The following is a 12,325-nucleotide window of genomic DNA, read 5'->3' as shown; positions in this document are numbered from 1 at the left end:
GGACATTAGGGGCCAAAAGCTTGGGATGCTGCAGGGCTCAGACGCAATCATGTGTGCTCAGAGTTTGAGTATTGGCTTCATTGCTGTAGACTGCCTTTATCAAAATGAACACCAACAAATCATTAAGTTCTTTTCATGACAGTTAATACCTGCAGAGCCTCAGAGGCTACTTTGGAGATGGATTTGGTGGGGTGCACTGCTGTATTACTGACATAAGAAATCTGAGGGGTCTTTTTGTAAAAGATGATGTCACTGTATCCAGGAACTGCTGCTGCACTGTCTGCAAGTTGTTACTCATCTGCCATGCAATTGTGTTACAGAAATTAAAAGTGTCTATCATATCTGTGTCTGTCTTTCCATCAGCCCCAAGAGGAAACTTCATGATTTTTTTCCCCAAGTTTTTCCTGAGGGTTGAATTAAATAGCCAGCAAGCCAACTATGTGTGTGTCTGTTATGAAACAGTGAGGTTATATTACACGTCTGTGAAAACTGCACTTGGAGCCAGATCTTGAGTATTGATCCATTGATGTTAAAAGATTTGTCTTACTTGGTACCCCTTGAGGCTCTGTTGAAGATTTGTGTGTTTCCATTCTGTGCTTTTTTTTTCCCTTTAATTTTCTCTTTTTGCTATAGCATAAACACATACACATAATAAATAAATACATCTGTGCATGATTTCTGTGTTGTAACTGGAAAAAAAAAAAAGGTTCTTAGGCCTGAGATCCATTTCTTCTTAATTCATCCTTCTCCTTTCCATTGGTGTTTGATTCCCACCACAGATAAAGTGAGTAATGCTAAGTACTCTTCTGTGTGTGGACTGTCTGGTACTACCAAGCAGGGTACAGGGAATTGCAGCTGTACTGACAGTCACTACTCTGATATCATGTATTTTGGACCCACACATAAAGCATAATTTGTATCTTTTTTTACTTGCTTTGAGTGATCTTTGTTCTTTTAAAAAGCAATTCTTTCTGTTTCAGTAATATAAACTTTGCATTGCTGCCATTCCTCCAATATTTTTCTTGAATAAACCTGGTAAAGAAGTATTTCTGCTGCCACTTAGTAGAACGGGAAATGAAGCATAGAATAGACAGATGCAGTGTGTTTTTTTTCAGCATTTATTCAATCAGCCACAGCCATGAGGAGGTGATGCCACCCCTCCTCAAAGAGGTGAAGACCTGCTGACATTTTCTCCCTGAGCACAAAGGACAGCGAGAGCAGCCGAAGGGAAAATGGCAGTGAGAAATGTACGACTCCTGAGAACACTGTTGCTTTCTTTTATTGACAGAGGTAAACAGTTTAAATGAGGAACTGGAACTCGATTTCATTTCAGGTGTTGCAGAGTGGTCATTAAAAAATCCTATCTCTATTACTGACATCATTTCAATTACTCCTTGAAAAAAAACACATTTCAGAAGCACTTTACTTTCTATGCCATCATGAAGCTAAAGCTAAAAATGAACAATAACAATCAAATAGATGACTGCTAAGAAGTTAGTGTGGCACTAAGGACTACAAAACCTATTCTGCCAGCACCATTCCTTTGACATTTGTGCTGTGAAAGGAATACATAGGGTGTGAGTTCCTTTCTTTCCTATCTTGAATAGAAATCTGTTCAGGCTGCTAAGGGGTTAAATGGAGATTAAGTTAGATCTAAAATTCTCAGGTGTGGATGGAGTCATCTGGATGGGTGCAACCAGCATGCTGGGAGCACAGAAGATGAGGGAAGATGTGACCTGGGGCTCAGTTTTGGGTGGCAGTTCTCAAGTACAAATGTGTGTCTTGGTCTGAAACTGGAAGTACTGCACTGGGAAGATTCGAGTTCGTGGTTATCGCTTACATTGTCTCAGATTATTCACTTCATGTTTTGTCTGAATTGCTGGTGCTATTAATAACATGAAATAATGATATTTAAATTACTATAATCCTAACTGTTGATTGTCACTGATTGGAAAATAGCTATTCTTGTTGCTTCTCCTTGAAGAAAATTTTGATTTTTTTCCACAAAGACCCCAGTGGGAGCATTTATCTCGAAACTCAGGTGCCTGAGTTTGAAATGATTCTTGCTGCCCCTACTGTGGGACTTTAACTGGTGATAGTATGAGAGGTAAGGGCCTTAAATTGCACCAGGGGAGGTTCAGGTTGAATAATAGGAAAAATTTCTTTTCAGGAAGAGCAGTGAGGCATTGGAACAAGGTGCCCAGGGAGGTGGTGGAGTCACCATCCCTGGAAGTATTAAAGATGTGGCACTGAGGGTCATGGTTTAATGGGCATGGTAGGGATTAGTTGACAGTTGGACTAGATGATCTGATGGTCCAACCAATTCTATAACTTGGACCATTCCCATCGCCTGGCAACTGGGGCTGCCAGGCCCCATGCGTTACCCCAAGGAGGAGAAGACCAGTGACCAGCAGGAGCGAGCTCGTCTCTGGGACTTTGTGGGGTTCCTTGCTGCTACCACAGATACATCATTGCTCTGATCCTCCACGAGGACTGAAACAAGGAGAAGACATCTGAGGCTGGGCCTGACACCTTCATCCTGGGCCTCACAGGGCTCACAGGTCAGCTCTGTGGGTCCCTGCTTCGCTTCTTGTCCCTTCCTTTCATGGATAATGGGTGGAGCATCCATCTCCTTTGGGTTTCTGCCCAGGAAACAAAGAGTTAAGAAAGTAAAGAAAGGAAGAGGAGAAATAAAAAGAGGAGGAGAAAGAAAAAGGAAGGAAGGAAAAGGGAGGCAAAATGGAAGAGAAGAAATGGAGGAGGAAAGGGGAAGAAAGATCTGGACACGGACTGAGCCTTTCTGCTGTTATTTCCTCTCTCATTTTGCCTTTTAGGAAGCAGAATCAGCCTCAAGGAGCAGCAGCAACTCTAGTTCTTCTTTTCCCTAAAGAGACAACTAAATACTTCAAAGATGTTATAAAAACTGACACATAAATGTACATTACATTTAAAAGAATTCCTCTCTATAACTGAAGGTAAAGAGGTAAACAGCATTGTCTAATTGACTTTCACTTTGACTTTCACATTTCAAAAGTTTTAACCATTTTCTCTTCTTCCTTATATATTTAAAAAGATATAATGCAAGTAGTTGCTATGGTGCTCATACCAAGATGTCTGCATTCATATCCCTGAACCTTGGATAGTGCTTGTACATGTTTGTAGCTCTGTCTGCATCTCTCTCCTTTACCAAAATTAATACAGTGTACCCCAGCTGGTAGAGAAAGCGTGCTCCTTTTTGCCTTGAGAAAATGCATAATAAGTGTAATGTGAAAGAAAGGTCTGCAGACCTTTTTTTAACACTTCTCAAGTGCTTCAATAGAGTCTGGATATGCGTGTTCAGAGGCAGTCATAAGAAATTCTGTGTTTGGCAACATTTGCAAGCCAGGGGACAAATTATCTACTTTTTTTTTTTACAGCTTTTACAGGAGATTCTCACTCCTGCACATCCTACATCCAAACCCCAGCCATGGGTGGGAGGCTGTGATCCACTGCAGCCTTCCTGGAAGGAGCTGCCACATGGTGACTGACACAGATGGCCCTGCCCTCTGGAAGCTCTGCCCTGTCGAAACTCCTGCACACACCAGTGCCCACGCAGGCACTATGGCTCTCACATCTTCCCTTGAACATGGCAAAAGACCAAAAGCTTTTCTGAAGAAATCATCAGGTCAGGGAGTGAATAGAATTATTGTACTCTTAATGGAATTAAAAGAGGAAAATACACTTTGAAATGTGGGTAATTAAACTGCAGTCTGTCTCTTTCACCTGTAGAAAAAGCTTCCATTAAAATGTTTGGCTTGGAGCTGAAGCATGTTTCAATCCAAAGGCACTGCTTTTTCTCTGGAGTCTCATATACAGGACACACTGAACACTGCTAATGGATGAGCGAACACACATGGGGAGCTACAAGAGCCTGAGTTTCTGATGGCTATCCATCTTCTTCCTGCAGTTTTCTACTATTCCTCCATTTGTGAGCTGACAGCAGCATCAGTCATTTGGCTTGTAAGTACCAAGAGTGGTTTTAGGTCACACATTTGTTATCCTCACTCCCGAGGTAAATCTGATACCCTGGAGAAATACAAGTCAAGAGGTACAGCATGAGATGTGCAGTTGTTCTGATTTACCGTGGCAGCATTTTCCTCCATGAAAAAGAAATGTTCCTCTGCAGATAATTATATTTGTTCCAAAATAAATACCCAGTTTCTCACTGATGTAAGAAAAAAAGGACTCTCTGGGCTCTTATTTCCAGGGAGAGGACTACTTCAGAAGTGGACTGCTTGCTTTAGAGGAGAGAGAAGAGGATCCATTGGAGTGGTGCTCTTCCTTTTGGAGGAGAAAGGTCTCTGGTGAAGTCCGTGGCCCGGTGGTTCTGCTCCTAATGCAGCCTCAGCATTTGGAGGATGGAACTGTGTCCGTCTGCTCTCCTCGCAGCCAGGTGTGGTTTTAGGTCTTGGCAACAGGGAATTGTGTGTACTGGCATGTTTATTTTGAAATGCCTTAAGACTTGAGGTGGTTCCTCCAAGGGTCCCAACGCCAGCAGTACCACAAGTTATTGCCAAAACACCGAAAATCACCAGCCAGGCAAACAGGTTTCATTCTTTCCCAGCTTGCAACTTTTTTTTCTCTATATAACACCTAGATGCATTTTCTATATTTTGATTGCTTTTATTTTTCTTCTATTTCTTCCACTCTTACATTTGCGTAAACTTTAAGCACTTGCAACATCCTTTGGCAACAAATTCCACAGATCTGGTTGTTAAGAAGCACATCATTTCATTTATTTTGTACAACAAGGAGTTGGCTTAGGACATGAATAATAGAGTGCCAAGGCCCTTCAAAGCAAATCTTTTTTACAGTCCATCCATCACCAGCTCCAGCTTTGTGTTCTTGGGACTGCACATGGGCTGCTAAAGGGAGAACTGTGAATGAGTCCTGGCATGGCACGGCCCCACTCACAGTTTGCTCCTTGCTGGTTTATTTCATCTACTCTACTGCTAATTGAAAACAGAAGTAAAATTTTCTCTTCTTCCTAACAAATAACGTAAATATCACTTTGAAAAATACCTCCCAACATTTTGCTGAGTGAGCACAAGTTTTATCCTGCAGTAGTTTGTTTTAGTAGGGCACTTAGCACCACAACGCCTAAGCCTCTCACCATTCATCCTCACAACTGCTCTTCAGGGAAGTATTATCCTTCTTTTATGGAGGGTGAGCTGAGGCATTAAAAGGCCTGGTCTAGCACCCAGCAAAGTGGATGACAAACCTGCTTGCTGAAGGAGCTCCTGGTAGAGTTGAGAACAAAGTAACAGCTGAGTGCTTTAACACATAGACTATTTTTTTCCCTCTTTTTTTCCTTATATATATATATATCCAGATTTGTGGGTGTTTTTACTTGTCAGAATTTATCCATTCATCTTCACCTCTAATATAAAAAAGTTTCAAATATTTTGACACCTGTCATGTATTTTATGCTTGATGTTTGCAATTAATTAGAAAGTGCAGCTTAGCTTCCAGAATGATAGAGCAGTGCATTAATATAATTTTATTTTCTCCAGGGATCTAAAAGTATTGGCAATGTCAGATTGTTATGTTCTTTTCTTGAAGCGAATATGGCAGGGCAAGCTATTGTATTTTGCTACTGCTTATGCATTCTAATGTTGGTAAGGTTTCCTCCAGTGATAAATAATTCTCTAATAATCCATTTTCTGTGGCAACACACCATGTAAATTGAGTTTTGTATGTGAATAAGAAATGCCATATCGTAGTTGTGCTCTCATTCTTATTTTACCTCTTTGTTTGTGTGGGTCATGGAGAAAGGTATATTATCAACACTTTTCTTTTTGTTTATTTTGTTTGCAGAGCAATGAACTTTTTTTTCCATAGGATATTGAATGAGATGTCACTTTTAAAGCATTGTAACATTACCACAAAATAACCTATTACATTACTGTGAATTTTTTTTTTCCTAGTTCAACTGAACGACTCCATTACTGTACTCATACTCATTGAAAAAGTTTTTACTAATATAAATGTTCTTCTGAGTTCCACCTTTCAAAAACTCTGGGTTCCAGAGGGAGGCAAACAATGTGGGGTATAGGAAAGTGTTGCTGGATAAACATTCCTAAAACAGTCATGAGATATACTCAGGAATTGCTAGCACCAATATCAGTCATGGAAAGAGAGATGGTAACTCCCAGTGGAGCAATTCCTGCTATTAATGGTTAATGTGGGATCAGATGAAGACTGAATCTCCAGATCCATATTTTCATTTGTGCCATTCTTTCTTTCCTCCAGGTCTCCACATACCATTTGCATAGCTTTGACACAGACTACTGAGTCCAAGTCGTTAGCACGTCATTTTTCTATTCACTCCATACAGACTTAGATGTTTCTAAGATGAACAATCAAGAGATTTTCTGATTTGTGAAACAACTGAAAGTTAATTTGTTCCCTTCACACATTCTAAAATCCTCAAAAAATAAGTTGTGGCTGAAATGGTGTGGTGTATAACACCAAGCAAGCCATTCCTGGAAGCTCAAGTGTGAATAATGACAAACTTGCAGATGAACAGGCCCCAGAATGAAAATGCTGGCATTCCATGCATAGGCATAAATATGTATTACCAATTAATATGTAGAAAACAGCAGATCCTCTCGCTGTCAGTCATCTTGGGCTAAGGTTCTGTTATCTGACTCCACAGGCACCGGCTTAACAACGCTGCACATTTGGGTAGCACCGCTAGCAGATTCCTTAACAAAAGTGTTACAAACCACAAAAATACCAGCTGCTGATATATACATAGTGGATAAGGCTTTGGGGGATAACAACACTATTTCTGACATTCCTTTTATTACATTCTAGTGTTTTTTTTTTGGCAGATTAGATTAAAAAACAACAACAATAACAACAAAAAACCTAAAGTGCATAAAGTGCTGCTGTGTTTCTCCTATGCACATTCCAAATAAATTGTTTGATTGATGACTCAATCTAATACTAGACCTTTCCTCATGTTTGTTGTAAGCTTGTGTTTAACACAGCTCCTGAATTTGTAATTTTGTAGGGCTTACCTGAGGGCAAATTTTGCCATAACACAAGGCCAAGTTGTTAGTCATGAGTTAGTTCAGGAGGAGCTTGAAGGAGTGGGTTGCAGAAACTGAGCCTATTTTTTCAAATACGTAGGTGCTTGGGGAACCTGTGGACCACTGCTGACATTTCTAAAAATAAAACAGGTAATTGAAGCTCAGCAGGCTAAATACATAAAATACTTTTACAAGAATTGGAGCTTAGGAACTATAGAGATTATGTACAGGAACTAGCTATAAAATTATCTAGCCATTATTTGCATCTGTGAGATATTCTTCTATTTCAGTTATTTTTTGTCTTGAATTTTGAAATGCCCTGCAAACACTGAACGTTGCCTCAGTTTTATTTTCCTTGTTCAAGAAAGACAAAAAACAGTTTTTCTTTAACTATGGAGATATGAATTACTATTTTTTTTAAATAAGTAAAAACTAACATCTGAGAGATTTATAAATCTGTCTCTCTATTGCTAGAAATTTCTTAGAGTTTCCACTGCAACAAAGGTGTTTAATTCAGGAACATTATATCTGCCATAGGCTGCTGTAAATTTCTGTAGCTGGTTTTCACTTCCACATTTTAATCTTTATTTATAGGGAAAAAAAAAAAAAAAAAGAGAGAGATTGTGAATTTATTTTCAATGAAATAAAAGGTTAATACATAATTAATTCCAGTGAGACCTGTGGAGGAATTAATATTATTGGAATGTGGCACATTTATTTAAATTTCAAGAAATGTGATAACTTGACACCTACTATTCCAAGAAGTAGTATTCTCTCCTTACTTATTTCCAATTTCTCATCAGACACTGGATCATAATCTCCTAGGCAAAACTGTAATAGAATAAGGAGGGTGAAATTCTGGTCTTCCTATGACTTCATGATATATCAAAAGATCTTCAATGATCACTGAATTTGAATTCTCTTAGAAAGAGGACATTATCAGCAGAATGTGTCAGATAGAATTTTAAATTCCCATTGTCCCTAATAAGCTAGAAGTCACAGCGCCAAATAATGGATGCATTATTTGGAAGGAGTCAAGGAACAAAGCTATCCTCTTAATCTGTTATATCTCATGAATGAACTCATTAGAACTGTGTGATTCAAACAATCCATACTATCTTAAAAGCTGATCCTAGCAAAATGTCAAGAACAGCTCCGCACACCACAGTCAGTAGCCTCTTCCAAAGAGTTGAAATGATCAGCATTAGCATCAGCTCTATTTGTTTACTTATATTTTCCTTTCAAAGCATAGTCTGATGAGAAGACACATCTTACCTCCTGTTATACAGCAGTCATTCAGAAAGTTCAACATCTCCCTTATGTTTAGGCAGACACAAACCCAGGTTTTTACATCTCAATATGCCAGCTCTAATCACCATGCTATTAGAAGGGCTAAAATGGGGTACTCTCCACATCTCATTTCTATTGTGTGCAAAAGAAATAGACTATTCATTCAGCTAGAGGTGAAGGCTTCCGGTCTTACTGCTGTCCTCAGCTTTTCTCTATTATTTATCTATAAGCTTTCTTGTGCAAAAGCTGTTGTGTACTGCTTGGACATGTGTTTGTACATTCCTGCTCTGCTTCCTGTGAGGAGCTGTAGCTGAAATGAGGCCCCCCCTCAGCATCCTCTGCTCTGGGCCAAACAAACCAAGGGACCTCAGCCAACCCTCCCACATCTTGCCCTCTAGACCCTTCTCCATCTTCTTAGCCCTCCTTCCCATGCTCTCTAATAGCTTTACGTACTTCTTATGTTGTGGTGCCCAAACTTGCACACAGTGCTAAGGTGAGGCCACACAACACAGAGCAGGAGGCACTGAACAGCTCATCCATATTGTTTGGTGGCTGCTCATGGGAAAATTGTTTCAAATTGCTCTCAATCAACCATTCATTTTCACATGGGTGTGGTTTCCCCTTCTCACCAATGCTCTTTAATGAAGTGTAATGTTTGTCTGCTACAGAGCACCAATGTCCTTGTCCCATGGCATTTGCCATCTGGGAATTGATGGCTTTTATGAGTGACTTTTGCTGGGCTTTTTGAGATCAGATACTGACTGTTGAGATAATGCATATGAATAAATAAATAAAAGAAAAACATCCAGTCTTCACAGAGGCAAGCAAGCTCAATTTCTTTTTTCCTTCTTGTATTTATACCTAATGTATATGCAGGAGATTTAGGATGCAAACTATTCCCAGTGCTCAACCTGAGCAATGAGTGCCTTTGACAGACTTCTGGTTGGCTCCCAAAACCTCAGGATTCGAAGAAAATGCATGTCTCATTCAGACTTTGTAGCACTGACCTGCAGGGCAGTGAGACATCTTCCCTCTACTCCTCACATGAGTTATTTTCTTTTAAAATCTTACTTCCAAGGTGAAAGTGGTTCTGTTTCAAGCAATCAGGGAGAAATACTTGTTCAGTGCTCTCCTCTGCCTGTGGACAGTTCTTATCCGTGTTTGAGGCCATTAACCACAGGCAGAGGAAAGTTTTCTCTGTGGGTGCACTTCCCATGACTTCTGCTGAAGTCCCACCACTGACAAGCAAATGAGAAGAGAGAGGGATGCTGGAAGTGTAATTGCAGTATTAGTAGTATTGCATCCTACTCTCCTCTAAATCCTACTGAGGAACAAAAAACCTTTGTTACTGTAAGTCTGATATGCTGCTTTCCTCACTGTTTGGGTAACATAAGCAATTGCTTATATAATATACATAAGAAATCGCTGGTCATTAAACAATCCCCTGTAGAAGACACAAAATCAACCTGAAAATAAATTGTTGCTGTTTAAAGAAATAATGAAATTCAGAACTTTTACACTGACTCTACTAAATTGCCTTTGGGTTTTCCATCTAATTTGCAAGCTTTTGTACCTACACATCGTCTAACTTTTGGCTTTTTGACCATAGCCATCTTGTAATATTATTTCCGTGTGTAAATCACTAGTTCTGTCAAAATACCAGAAAACCAGGGTTTCTTTCTTGTTTTGAACTGGTAGGAAATTTTCAAGACAGCGTGTTGTGTTAGAAAAAAAAAGGTTTGCAGAAATCCTTAGGTTCCAAGGAATACCTTTGTTTTCACAAAGGGTCCAAAGGATCCTTCCTGCCAGCCCCTTCCCTGCCTCCCTGCTTCCTGGCAGCCGGTGGGGTATGAGCTTTCCTGCTCTGCACTTTTGGAGAAACCAAAAAGTTCCTGCTGTGAGAAAGCTTTGGTTGTTTCAAAGTGAACAAATGTGCCTTCTGGTCCCAGAAAGGAAATCAATAATATTTTTGAAACAGTGTTTTGCTAGGAGCTCTAATCATAACGTTATCTTATTTGCACTCATGTTTTCTCAGCAAGTCTGGGTCTGTTGGTTCTTTTATGTGGTCCTCTGGCCCCAGTAGCTGTTTTCCCTTATTTTCCACCTCTGGAAGGGAGTACAGCACACTGGGCTCCAATTCTTCCATCCACTCCACGGAACTCTGCTTTGTTCCACCCTGTCAAGCTCATCTTCATCCTAGGTCTCCCCCTACCCTCGTTCCTTTTACTTCTCTTCTTCTCACTTACTCACCCCCAGGTTCCTGCATTAATGCTGCTTCTCCCTGCCTGAGCTCTGCCAAAAATCCCAACTTTTGCATGTCTTTTGGCTGACTGTGACCCAACCATGATTTCAATCTCAGTCTCCTTGTGTAGACTCAATTTATAATATTTCCTTGGTTTTCCTTTTCTCTATTTCCAGACTCAGCTTTTCTGCCCAGACATCTTCAGCTTCAGCCCACAAACCAACACTGTTCCTCATCCTCCACTGATACCAGCCATTCCCTTTGTTCACAAGCACAGCGTTCGCATTTAATGAACCTCATAACAAAGAATGTTTTGTTATCATACACCATTTTGATTTCAGGCTTCTTACTATTTTACTAAATCAAGTTCAACACACTAGTGAATCACGTAATCACTGAGACCACCAGTCACTCTGCACCCTTCATCCTTTCCAGGGTGTTAGCAGTAACTTGGCTTTTACTGAGTACAAAACAACCACTATAAGGCATAGGATAAGGCAATATTCCTTTCCAGGGTGTTAGCAGTAACTTGGCTTTTACTGAGTACAAAACAACCACTATAAGGCATAGGATAAGGCAATATCAGAGAACTCCTTATAGCACCTGCTGCTGTAAAGCAGATAGTCTTGTTTTCACCCAGTTCTGTAGGCAGCATGATTTTAGAATTAGAGTATATCTGTGCTTGGGCTATGTCTTTACATAGAAGTCTGATCTTTGGGCTATAGCAAATCTTTCTAACTACTTGCAGCTGTGCAGTGAGGACAGCAGGTGAGAGCAATGAAGACAGCTATTTTAAAGGTGAGTAAAACACTATAAAGTTCTCTTTGTTCTGAAAAAAGAATTCTAAGTAAGGGGAGTATAGAGAAATCTGAAACTGCATTAATTGTAAAACTGACATGCTATAGATATATAGATATAGATAGATAATATCACTGCAATATTGAAACTGGAGAAAGAAAGATGTTAATAAAAATATGAAGAGGTAGGCAAACCAGTATAAATAATGTTTGTTTGAACGTCCGTTTGTGTGTAACAGTAAGAAAAGGAGTTTTCCATTACTTTTCATTTTTCTTATAGATGTTTATATTTACAGTGTTTCTGAGAAGGGACTTTATTTTCCTCTTTTGTAGCAGGCTCTGATGGCTTTTTAATGGGGTGAACATCAGTCATGAACGTTACAAAGAACGTGTCAGAACAAAATGTTTTGATAGTTTTCCATTTGACCACTTTTTACCTTTTTGAAACTAAAAGAAAATTCTTCAGTTAACATTCATGTGGCTGCTTTCATCGTCCTATGGAAATGGATGTAATGGTTCTCGGGTCTTCCCTTACATACTTCAAGGCACCTTCTCAGGAAACGTGATTTGTTGATCAAAGTGCAAGAGCTGTAGTGCTCTTTGCTGTAGACCCACCATGCATCTATAACTTTGCTTTTACAGGATGGCTGAATGGTGTTGACTTGCCAATTTGTTCTCGCTGCAAACAGAATGAATTTTCTTAGCTACGTATCCTTTGTCTTCCCTTGTGGCACAAACTTCTGTCCTTTTGGAAAAATAAAGTTATACATGAGTGTTAATGAACAACTCTTTCTGATTGTGTTTTCTGTTTAAAAATATTCCCTCTCAACTACAACAAATCTTTCATGCAACAACAGGGATCATTTGAAGTAGTTGCATTCTGCATATTATAAATTGAAAAGCCTAATTTCTAGTATGTT

The sequence above is a fragment of the Phasianus colchicus genome, chromosome 4 (assembly GCF_987193195.1).
Source record: "Phasianus colchicus chromosome 4, bPhaCol1.hap1.1, whole genome shotgun sequence".
Taxonomy (NCBI): Eukaryota; Metazoa; Chordata; class Aves; order Galliformes; family Phasianidae; genus Phasianus; species Phasianus colchicus.
Note: the sequence above shows the minus strand (reverse complement) of the source record.